Raw genomic sequence first — 12,836 nt, 5'->3', positions numbered from 1 at the left:
ACACACATAAGAATAGTGTGGATATGTTTCTAGTTTGAAAGGAAAAGGAAAGAAAATAAGAGGTATGCACCAAAATTTTAAGGGTCCCCGAAGAATTGAATTTGGAAATTTGTTTGGAAAATTGGTAATGGGATTGGATGTTTGTTGACCCCACGCGCTTATTTTTTAGGGCCACAAATATGGGATGATGGTTGTGACACATCATTGACTCTCGCGACTTTCTTTTAATTTTTCTTGACTTCCCTTTTAACTGTTCTCTTGTTGGTCTGTGAAGGAGGGGATTGGTGGGCTTATGAATTATGACGCCAATATCATGAAATATCTTTTCTTTCTTTATTATACATCTTTATTCTCTTTTTTCGGAATGAATTTTTTAAACATAATAACCTCTAAAAAAAACCAGGGTGATACTCTTTGAGTTACAAACACACCAACCATATTATTTGGGCCAAATAAAAACCGTATCCAATGAAAATGGAACAAAAATCCCATTTCAATTCAAAATAATTAAATTTAGTTTTTAACTGATTTTCTTTTTTCCCAATTTACCCTGAACCTGTATCTACACGATCTTATAATGGAAATTTTGGCGGAAACTTACGGAGATCGGATTTACAGAGAAGATTCGCGATATTCTCCACCGGAATCTTCCTGTATTTAGATTTTAGGGTTCCTATATATCATATTCACAATAATTTCATCGATTTTTTCGATTCACAAACCATTCTTATCTCTTTCTACGATTCGATTTCATATTTGATCATCTCAGAAACGAATTTTCATAGTTCTTGTTCGCTTCAGTTTAGTTGAATTACATAGGATATCGTGGAATTCAATCTTAGATCGAGATTGATTTGTATTGTTGAAGAAATTAAAGAGATTCTGTTTTCCGTTCTCGTCATCTTTTCAGCTTAATTTGAAGAAAATATGAGAACATTTATTCATCAGAAACGCAAATTCGAATTGTCATGTTAAGTCGATCATCTTCAGATTGAGTAGTAGAACCATATTCATCAGAAAAGCAAATTCGATTTCAGGTATTTTTGCTGATTTTTTTTCTTTTTGAATTTTCTAGTTGATTTCATTAGAGAAGCTATAATAATGTTACACTTTTTCTTTGTTGTTCGTATTGAAATCATTTGCTCCAGAGTGATTATTTTGTTGCTGTTGTTCTTCATATTGAATTGAGTCGACATGAATGTGATTTTTTTGTTTCCACGTTTAAATTGAGTGACACCTTTTTTGGTTCCATACTTTGCTTGTAGATATGGACTCTGTTATTGCAGTTGTATGCTACAATGAAGCTTCATTGTCCTTTCGTATTGGTTTGCGATCAACTCTTATGGATTTAAAGGATAACATATGTTTAAACTGGGTTCAATTATCACCATTCTCTATCGATATCATTTACAAATCTGGTGAGTAGTAAAAGGTTCTTCAGAGTGATTATGATCTCCAATCAGCGGCTGTTTTTTCTCTGTTTCATAAGTTCCCACAGTTGAAAAGCCTGCGACAATTTCACCCAAGTCTGTTGTTCATGGACCTAAGATTTTGCCACAGTCAGGTCGTCCAACTAAGAGGAAAAGGATTCCCAATACAGGTTCAATTCCCAAAAAGAAGATGAGAACTTCTGGTGGCTGCAATGAATTGACTACTCATAATCGAAGGACATGCCCTATGAAGAAGATGTGAACTCTTTTGAGACTGATTCACTTTAAATTTAGTTCATAATCAGACTTCTTCTATTCTAATAGACTGATTTACTTTTCGTCAACTTTGAGTATTAACTTTAGTTTAGACTACAATATGCTTTAGTCTACATTTTTAAAACATAGAATTCACTTCTTTGTATTTTTTTTTTTACTATTATTGTTCATTTAACTTCTTGTCTACATTTAGTTACAGTTAAACATGTTTATTTCCTGCTGGTGTTTCATTTAGATTAATTCTTCGTTTTATGTTTCACCTAAAATATGTTGAAACCCTTTTTGGTTTCATCATTTCTACTATTTTTCCTTTTAGGTTTCACCTGCAATATGTTGAAACCCTTTTTTGTTTCATCATTTCTTCTCTTAGTTTGTAACCAAAATAGATCACTGCTTTTGGAACTGAGTATTGTTGATTTGTAAATGTGCATTGTTGAGTTTTCCAAGTATGTTGGAATTGGCTTGGCTTTTTTCCTTTTAACTTTGATGTGTTATGAATTATTGCCTTGACTTGTTACCATTGTGTCGATTGTCGGACGCTAAGCTATCCTTGGGGTGTTCTCTGTTATAGTTCAATACTTCGATGTAATTAGACTTCTTTCTTTGGTATGAACATGTTAGCAGGCCACAAAATATTAAAAATTGGCTTATAAACCAAGCCGTTATACGACCCTTTTTCTTTTTGGTTTCACCTTTAATATGGTGGAACCCTTTTTGGTTTCATCATTTTACTGCTACAGTGGAACCAAAATATGCTGGAACCCTTTTTGGTTTCATTAAAAAACAGACTTTGCATAACATTCTGCGCCAATATAAAAGAGACTTGCATAACATTCTGCGCCAATATGGTTTCGCTTAAACATAATTGAAACCATTAAAACATTGTTTACAGGTAGTTGAGAGTAAGTCTAATTGAAACCATTCATACACCATGATAAACATTGTTTACAGGTAACTATAAAAGTTACAGAAAAGTGCTCGGGAATGGTCTGCAATGTCAGCTTCTTCGTTCTTTTCAGCTTGAAACAATCTGGTACTAAACGTGAAGTTTGCTTATCAAATGTTCTTAAGACAATCTTCAGGGCTTCCATTTTCTTCTTCAATTCCTCTTCCTTCATCGCACCTTCAAAGAATGGTCTTAGAAATTCTAAAATGGCATGCTCTAAGGGCCTTCATTGCTCTCTTTTATTCTCTATCAAAGCCTTTATCTTAGGAGTCTCCACACACAAATGTGTCAATGAACACCTAAATGTATCGTCACGTTTTTTTCCTGCAAAATGAAACTGAAATTAACCAAAAATACAATAAACACCGCCAAACCAGTATTGGTGGAACCAAATTTGACAAAGTGAGAAATGATGAAACTATTTTTGGTTTCATCAGGAGAACCAAAATTAATCAACACCACATAATAAATCAACACCACCAAACCTATCTGGTAGAATTCGACAAAGGGAAGAATGATGACACCCAAAATGGTTTCATCAAAATGACCAAATTTCACCAACACAATACTGATGCAACCATATATGACATAGTGAAGAATTGAGAAACCATTTTTGGTTTCATCAAAATGATCAGAAATTAGCAACAACATAATTCAAACTAACTTATGAAACCTAACAATTTAATCTACACATCAACAAAATTTTGGAACCAAATTTGTCAAAATTGAAAACAATGGAACCAACAATGGTTTCATTAAAATAAGCAAAAACAAACTACACATCAACAGAATTTTGGTGTAACCAAATTTGTCAAAATAAAATCTGAGCATACTGCAACCAAATTCTAATAGAGTTATTACAATCTTCCGATACACATGAGTTCAAGAAAATACAAACCCATTCTAATCTAGTTTACGAAGAACAAATACAAAAAGGATGAAACGAAACAGATAAAACTTCGATCCATTTCAATTCAAACGTTTAATAAATTAAGAAAAACATGAAACAAAAGATTTAATTTACCTTTTGGAGTATTTTTGATCGTTTTACGGAGCAATTCATCTTTCTTCTTCTCTTGTTCTTCATTTTTCTTCACCATTTTTACTAGTTTTTCTGATTTTGTTTCCACTCTTTTGATTTTAGGTCATTATTTGTGTCAATTTTGATTTGGTTTCACTTGTTTATCACTTGATTTCACAGATCTTTTGATTTGATTTCACTGATCTTTTGATTTGGTTTCTGAGTAGCAGAGTAAAGAGAAAAAAGAAAAGGAGAAACGATGAGATCGAGGCTTTGTCAGTTTTTTAACTGAAAAAGGAAAGGTTATTTTGGACAGTTCTAGTATTTTGGGGTTTATTTAACTAATTTGTTTTGTTGGGCCTATTTTACACCGACAGTGACAGGCCTGGGGTTCTAACACGCGCGTTATTTTTTAAAAACAATAAATAAACCAAACTTGACATGTAGAGTGAGCTAAAACACGAGCCTTAGGCCGGTTCCTATGGCATGTGGCTAACCCACTCATATGCCATGCCAGCTGGTCTGGTAAACTGGCCGCGCCATTATGGAAAACAAATAAGCGATCGAGTCTCAATTTGGCGGTAGAGATTAAACCGTTGTTGGTTGAGTCTCGATGGCTAACGGTCTTCTCTACCTTTTGGTAGATTTTGAACCTCCAGCGGCTCATTCTCTATCGTTATAAAAATATGAATTTCAAACACAAAATTAACACCAAATTTATCCAAAATTTTCTATCTTTTCTTCCAAAATAATTCACATGGCAAAGTTTGAATCCTAACAAGATTTGGCTACTCAACTTGGTTTTTCGGGGTGGTGCTTGAAGCCGTTGTTAGTAAGATATGTGACGGTTATAAAGAAATAAGTAAACACCAAAGAAGTCTACAAGTTTTGGATATTAACCGAATCAAACCTCCAACTAAAAGGCAAAGAAAAGTTCAAGGTATGAAAAAGAAGAAGGGAAAAGAAGAAGATAAACAAAGGAGATTTCGTTCGTGAGATCTTGATTAAATGCATCCTACAACTGTTAATCTAGCTTAATCTTGATTCTTTGACAATAACTTTAGATCTTGATTAAATGCATCCTACAACTGTTAATCTAAATGCATTATATTTGGCAACATTCTCAAGATTTGATAACAACTATCGAATTGAAAATCTTCTCCCACTCTGTTGTGCCATTCAGCCCCACACATTTGCTCCACATCAAATTCATTTTTTTTCCATTTACTCGGTTTTGATTGCCTTCAATAAGCGCAGCAACAAACAAGCTCACATCCTTGTTGATTACCTGGAAGTGACGACACAAAGAATTCACATCTCAATTATTAAGGTTCAATGTTTCATCTTGAAATCTCTAAAAAAAAATTTTCCATACAGTAAGTTGTTGTTGTGCACCATATTGATCATATCTTGTGTAACAAGAACATAATTCCTGCAAATGCATTCATCTTCAACTAAGCTAAAGTTGCGACCCCGAACTAAAATATTGGATTTTGGGAGTGAAATATTGAATTTGTGAAGTGAATGAATAAAGATTGAATAAATGGTGTGAGTTGAAATGAAATTGGATATTGTATTTATAGGGTGATGAATTGAGGACCGTTAGATGAGATTCAGTGGGCGGTCTACATCGCTGGCGGTCGACTATTGACCTTTTGGTGTAGATTAAACCGAGCGATGGAGACTCCACCGCCCGGTAGAAACTCGACCTCGCCTGTTTGCCACTTTTCCAGCTCCATAATGAGTGCAAAACTGGCAAACTTGCCAGTTTACATCCCCATGGGAACCGGCCTTAGGAATATTGTCATTGCAAGCTAATACAGAAACCTAAACCAATGGATATAAAGTTTTGTTCTTCTTAGCCATTTGATCCACCCCTTGCTCTCGCGCCTTATGAAAATACTGACGCCGGTTCCTATGCACACTGGTATATTTTTTGATTTGTCATACCAGGCAGCATGGTAAACTCGTCGTGTAACTATGGAAAAAGCGTGTGTCGATCGAGTTTCTAGCGAGTGATGGGACTACGCCGCCAACAATAGAAACTTGATCGTTTGTGATATAGTCTGTGTCGTCCGGTCTAGTTTCTATTGGCAATGGTCAGTTCTCTACCACCTATAAATAAGCACCAGTCACCTGATTTTCTTCACACCTATTTCAAATTTCTTTATTCATCTTTTCCTGAGAGAAAATTTCTGGACCTATTTTAAATTTCTTGTCATAGAAATTTCATTTTCAGAATGAGTAGAACAAAAACAAGAGAAAGAAACTGTCAAGACAAAGGAGTGAGCAACACCCTAATATGAGGTGGAGATAAGAATCAGCATAAAGAATATGAACTCGCAAATGGTAGACAATTAAATGGTCCTGGTGTATTCCTTGTACATGTATCTAGCCATATATAGCGAGTTAATTTAGTCAAACTAATAGGTATGTGGTCTGAGGTCAATGATATGTTAAAATAAAAATAATTGTGGTAGTCGGAAGTAAAAAGGGGACAACTTTTTTTTCCCGCTTCTACATCACTTCGTTGGTACTCATGTGATGTAGAAGCGCAGTTAGATCATACAAAATTAAAATCCAGAGGAATGAAAGTGTCTAGGTTAAAAAAATTTTAAAGCGTTTTGCTAAGAAAATCAAAGAGAACATGGAAGCAGAAATAGATTACTTGTTCTCTGAGCATTATAATGAGCTTCAATGTATATTTGTGTTATACGTACTTGGCCAAATTTTAATCCCAAATACTAGTTCACTGACACTTAATTGGTTTTCTTGAACTGTTAGAAGATTTATCAAAATCACTGACATATGATTGGGGGTATGCAATTTCAGATGAACTTTACATAGCCCTCGGTGAACACTCATGTTCCAAATAAATCCAATTATAGGTATGAACCACAATTCATTTCCATTGTGTTTTTTTTTTATTATCAATTTATTCTTGAAATGATAAATGTACTAAAACAACAATGGTATATTTACCTTCGTGTCTGTGAACCCGATCTTCACAACAAAAGAGTTATTTTTCCAGTCATGTGTAAGTACCATGTTGACAATTGGAAGCCTGGTCAGGTTGACGACGATGAAAATATGTTTCTGGTTTTGAGGATGCAACAACTGTGTAGAACAAGTGAAAGCATGCCCGCCATGCTGTATCAATCAATTGACGAGTACGAAAGTATGGTTGCCCAGAATATGCTACAATTTAGGTGTAAGCAGATTGGGTTTACAGTCCTGATTCTGAATATGGTGTTTGGTACTACGGATAAAGACACTTTGTTCAGCTACAAAGCATAAATGTAAAAACCATCAATTCATTTTCAAGCGGAAAAGTTTCTCAGGATGATTGGTTAGATTTGACAACGAACGACCAGCTTTGGAATAAAGATGATGATTTAATCCATATTCCTGACTATGAAATTGATTACGTTAATTGGTTTAACAAGATTAACAAGTCATGTATGTTGTGCAACCACAAAATTTTGATAATGTGGATTTTCCAGCACTAGGTAAGATGCCACTTGATTTTAGTTATCTTCCTTCCCAACCTCCATCACCGACATGCGCCGCATATACGTATCCTAGTAGTCAAATGGTTGCATCTTTAGGTATGGCACAATGTTCCTGGGATGTAAATAATTTCTCGAAGAAGAGATTATTATTGTCCCAATTAGTTTTGAAGGTCTGCATCAGACTTATCCATATTGTCGGGTGATAGCTTCACCAGAGTGGGATCAGACCGAGTTGAACAATTATAACAATCTTTCATAAGGATTTCAGATATTTGACTTGGAGCGGATCCAGAGCCATATGGCTGAATGTTGATGTTTGAAATTTCGGTTACTATAGCAGGTTCAAGTCATGATGGCATCGGTTCAAGTCGTTGTTGTGTAGGTTCAAGTTCATGGTAGTGTAGGTTCAAGTCAGGTAGCGGAGGTTCCAGTTCTGGTGGTGGCATCCAAAGAAGTTAAAAAAAAATCATTCTACTTGATATATAGTGCAAAAGACACGAATGGCACCATGTGATGGAGGCATTCACATGGAAATAAGTGAGGTACATATTCCTTGTTGTTTCTTGAATGTGCCAACAGCTCAATTACAAACCCATGGTGGCTTGAATATTGAAGTATTTAGGAAAACTAATCATTATACCCCGATTTCCCACCTGCATCCGCATTTCAACCACTTGTACCATTTCAAGGTTTCGGTGACACTACTCAACCACCATCTTACACTCAAAACCAACGAGCTCTCTACTATGTTGAATCCAGAAAACCTAGGGTTATAGATTGTTAGAGGTAACAAAAATTAGGATAATCAAGGAAACCAGTAGTATGATAGATGTAATTCCTTTTAAAATATTTGATATAATTATTATTTTTATCAATAAAAATTATCTTTAAATTAATGTTCAAATCCAAAACGGTTTTTACATTTTATTAAATTTTGTATTAAAAATAATTATACTTGTGCAACACTATAATGACATAAAAACAACTTAAGAAACAAAAACATTTTTCATTCACTCTTTATCATTCTCTGAGCGATCCTGTTAACACACTCATATTGGTTTTAGCAATCATTCTTTCTCGATGGAATTGCATGGTTAAAGCCACAAATTACAACACATGTCTGTTAATGACACAATAACAAGCTGACAACCCTTGTGCATCACGATTTATGGGATTCATTGTTTCGTCTGAAAATTCCTAAAATATTTTTCTCAAAAGGCACCTTGTCGTTGTGCACCAGTGATGGCATCTTGTGTAAAACATAATTCTTGCAAATGCATCCATCTTCGACTATGGTAAATCTTGCACCCCGTACTCTGATACTTCAACCAAATTGAGGCTGAGATTGAAAAATCATATCATACATTATTAGACAATGGTGAACTATTAAATAAATGAGAGTGAAAAGGTAAATTTTGTTTTTGAATATAACAGATGTGAGCGAGAAGTTGAGAACTGTACAGAAGGTGTGGTTGAAATAAGGTTGAAATTGAGTATTTATAGGGTGACCGTTGATGGGTTTATAGCAATAGAATGAAATATCACTGGGAGACATAGACACCGAGCGATCAAGTCTATGATGCTGGCGGATTCAAATTGACTGCGTGGCCTAGTCTCTACCTAGCGATTCAAGACTTTGTTGCTCGGTAGAAACTCCATCTCGACTGGCTAAATAACATATTTGACGATAAAGAAAATTCAAAAAAAAAAATTCACACTCCACCGATATCAACTAAATCTAAACCATAAGAAAATGCAACAAAAAAAACTTCCACCCTCCACCAATATCATGCAAATAAGTTTTCACAAATTTCATATGTTTCGCCGCACCATTTTACGGCATAACAGAGTACAGTGTCGCAAAAACACATGAAGCCCCGAGTAGTATTAGAGATTAAACATCAATGCTCTTACCCCAAATTGCCTTCGTGTTTGCTTTAACCGAAACATAGATATTTTTATTGTCTGCCCAATAAAGAAGCACTGAAGTGAAGGATTGTGGTGATAGACCAGAATTTACAGTCAATGTCCTAAACTTTGAAAATAAGTGCATATTTTTGCTTTGAACGGTGACTAGAGTCCTAGACGGAAAATATCAAATTCTTCTAGATATTAAATCATTTGAATTTTTTTGATGTCACATCATTCAAAATCTACCTATGTGGTACTGATACTTCTATCATGTACATTAAGATGGCGAATATGGTACAGTGTGGAACCCGCCATATGTAGGTGAGAGCCTAGTTAGCAATTCGGGATTCGGCAAACATACGGAACCGCAAACGTACGAGTATTATACGGTTTTGTAAAATCCAAATTCGGTCCAAAATTCGGTCAACGGGACGTGATTCGTCATTAATTCGGAACGGCATATGTACGTGTATAATTCGATTTGTAAATGTGAGATCGGCTCTGAAAATTCGGTATCTATATATAACAAATAATTTGTATTTATAAGGTCATAGACCAATTTTTATGCATGTGTGAGTTATTTAAGGAAAAAATAAACTCAATATGATGATATTAATAATATATACAACATTGGTTATCCAAGAGGACGTCGTATGGTGGTTTAGATGCTTGGTTAGTGAGTTTGAGATCTCTCTCACCTTCACCTTCAAATTTGTTCAGTCGTTTTTGTTTCATAAAAATTACAACACGTCTAATATTCGGTCGTGTATGCTCGGGAGGCAGTAAAGCCCAAAAAATGGAGTCTTTGAAAAGTAAAAGCTAAAGAATTTATGGCGAATTAAGCGGACGTATCATTCGGGATACGTAAAATTCGTGAACGATTCGTGAATAATCCGGGAATGCCACATAATACGCGACTTGGGTTCGGAGTTGCAAACGTACGCGAATAAGACGGTAAAATTCGTGATACGGAAAAATTCGCGAATGATTCGCGAATCATTCGCGAACTTACTAACTAGGTCGTGAGAGTCATCAATTCAAAAGCTAATTCCGCGTTCCTTCGTCTCGTCTCTTTCGTTGCTTGGAGAATTGGTCTACTGCCACATCTTCTGTGGTATAGAATCAAAAGAGACAACAAGGGTTATTATTTGTTGACTTGAAGTCAACTAAGATGACCCCACTAGGAGGAAAGACTTTCTAATTGTGGTCCGGTGGTCCGGTGGATGACCGTGACCCTAGAGTCCTATTATGACACTTTTGATTTCCTTTGGTTTTCGGTGACATTGTGAAGAGTAAGAGAATGTGACAATGTCTTTCTTGTGATATAAAGAGAAAGATATCTTGAAAAGTCATGAGATCCCTGTCTAGATTCCTATGCTTAATTTGTTTTAGTACGACGACCCCCCTATACATCACTGAGTGATTGGATATGATGTCTCGATGGGAATTTCCATGAAATTTCAAGGAGGCTTCTTCCTCTCTTATTTTCTTCTCATGGAAAGGGGCTTATCCTTTCGTCTGTAAGTTTATCTTAAGATTACTTAACTATCTTGATCCAATGTATCTTCCGTGCAGACAAAGGGATAAACAACGGGCCTGCCAAAAATTATTTGGATTAAATTTGTTGGTGGACTATGTTAAAGAGGAAGAATTGTATCTTTTTTCTTTTTTGTTGTTGTTGGTGGACTATCTAATGCTTAGAACTTTTCCAATGGAATGTGTATCAGAATAAAAGTCTTCGTACATGTAGAATACACATCCGAAATTTTTAAAATCTTTCTCAAATCCTAACCTTTATGACTAATGTGTAGATGACTTGGCATAGTTTTGGGTAAACATTCTCTTGCTCAACCTCTTGTTCTAGAGGTTCACATAGAGGATATCTACCCATCCTAATCATCTTTTTAAAATAAAAAACTATTTTAATTACAAATTAAAATTGAAAACTCGTTTTTTCTCCTTCTTTACATCAGCCACCGAGAAGACGAGTTCAAAGTCATACAATAAACTACTTTTGATCAATCATATTTGATCACTACATACTCATAAGAAAAATCACATTTGATCAATATGTACATAAGAAAAATCACATTTGATCAATATGTACATGATTATATATTTATATGTATTATTAATCTGAGTTTTTTGTTATCCCAATTTTTCTCGTACGTGTTGCATTACAGGGATGAGCTTTAGCTCCTCTCCAATATACTCGAGCTGCAACTCCTTTGATTCTCTTCTCTTTGTCCCATGTTCTCTTTAAAATTTAAATATAGGGTGGTCTGATCTCATCCTATACTTCAAATGGATGATATATCATCTCGTCGTTAATTAAACTAAATCGTTAACTATGATTAAGATAATCATAAGAAAAAGATTTACCCACGACAGAAAATAGGAGACAACAAGGCAAAACATTGGTAAAATGATGGTGGGTTGGAGACAAAAATTTTAAATTCCTTTATTTAGGAAAATTGGTTGTTAGATAGGATGAATGATGTCTTCCCACGCTGCCACATGTGAAGCTGACCACATGACCATTGGAGAAGCTCTTATAATGTACAATGAGCTAAAAATTATCTAACGAAAATATAGCTTGCAGTTAATGGATCCCGAATCTGGCATTGTCAATTTAACATTGTCAACGATTTTTAAATACTCGGTTAGAGTATGTTTGTTTTTTACTGACTTGGCGTCAGAATTTGATTTAGCCTTAACTCGGTTCGACTCAGATGTTAGGTTGTTTGTTTTTTTATTTTGAGTCAGAAATGACTCACGATCTGACTTAGACCTAATTCCTGACTCGGACTCATTTAAGTCGGGAAATAAAATGCCTGATTCATGCGATCAACCCACTGGCTCGTATATTTTAAATTCAGATGAATCAAATCTGACTCAAAAAACAAACATGCTGAGTCAGATTCATGTGAATCAGAAAGCCGAATCAGATTCATACGACTCAGGAAAAAACAAACAAGGTACAAGTGTGAATGTTTTTTCCAGTCACTTTGAAAAAAGAACCAATTACTAATCGTTTTAGAACATTGTCCCTGGAATTCAAACAGTATTTGGATTTTGGAATTTCCACTTGTTAACCTTGTTTTTGAACGATTTTTTAGGGACCATAGTTTTTCTGAGGGGACCATGGTTTTATTAGGCCACCTTCTCTATAGTTATAAGGGGTGTTCTAAAACATTGAAATGACTAACCTATCCTTAACCTAATTTAATTTAAAACCAACCCAATAACCACCTAGATATATAACCACCACCTCCTCCCACCACCACCTCCCACCATCGCTGATTACCACCACCACCTCCTCCGATTATCACCACCACCAACCACCGATTACCACCACCACCACCTCCGATTATCACCACCACCAACCACCGATTACCACCACCACCTCCGATTACCACCACCACCACAATATATATATATATATATATATATATATAGCTTAATTTAAAACATTAACAAAGATATTCTCACAAACCCATTACTTGTCATTCGTTTTTGGTTGAATAAATGAGAAGTAATCATTAAAATGAGTTGAAAATGGAAGTTGCAGAGAGGTTTAATGGAGGTTTTTTTCAGAGAAAAGTTCGGTTATCACGAATTAAATTTTTCTTAACCGAACTCAGAGTTCGGTTGATTCGCAAAAAAATACGTTTAACCGAACTCCTTGTGTTAGAACAACGCAAGTCCATAAGTTCGGTTCCTTCGCAAAATAAGGATAT

Source organism: Papaver somniferum, chromosome 1 (genome assembly GCF_003573695.1).
Source record: "Papaver somniferum cultivar HN1 chromosome 1, ASM357369v1, whole genome shotgun sequence".
Lineage (NCBI taxonomy): Eukaryota > Viridiplantae > Streptophyta > Magnoliopsida > Ranunculales > Papaveraceae > Papaver > Papaver somniferum.
This window is presented reverse-complemented; position numbering follows the sequence as displayed.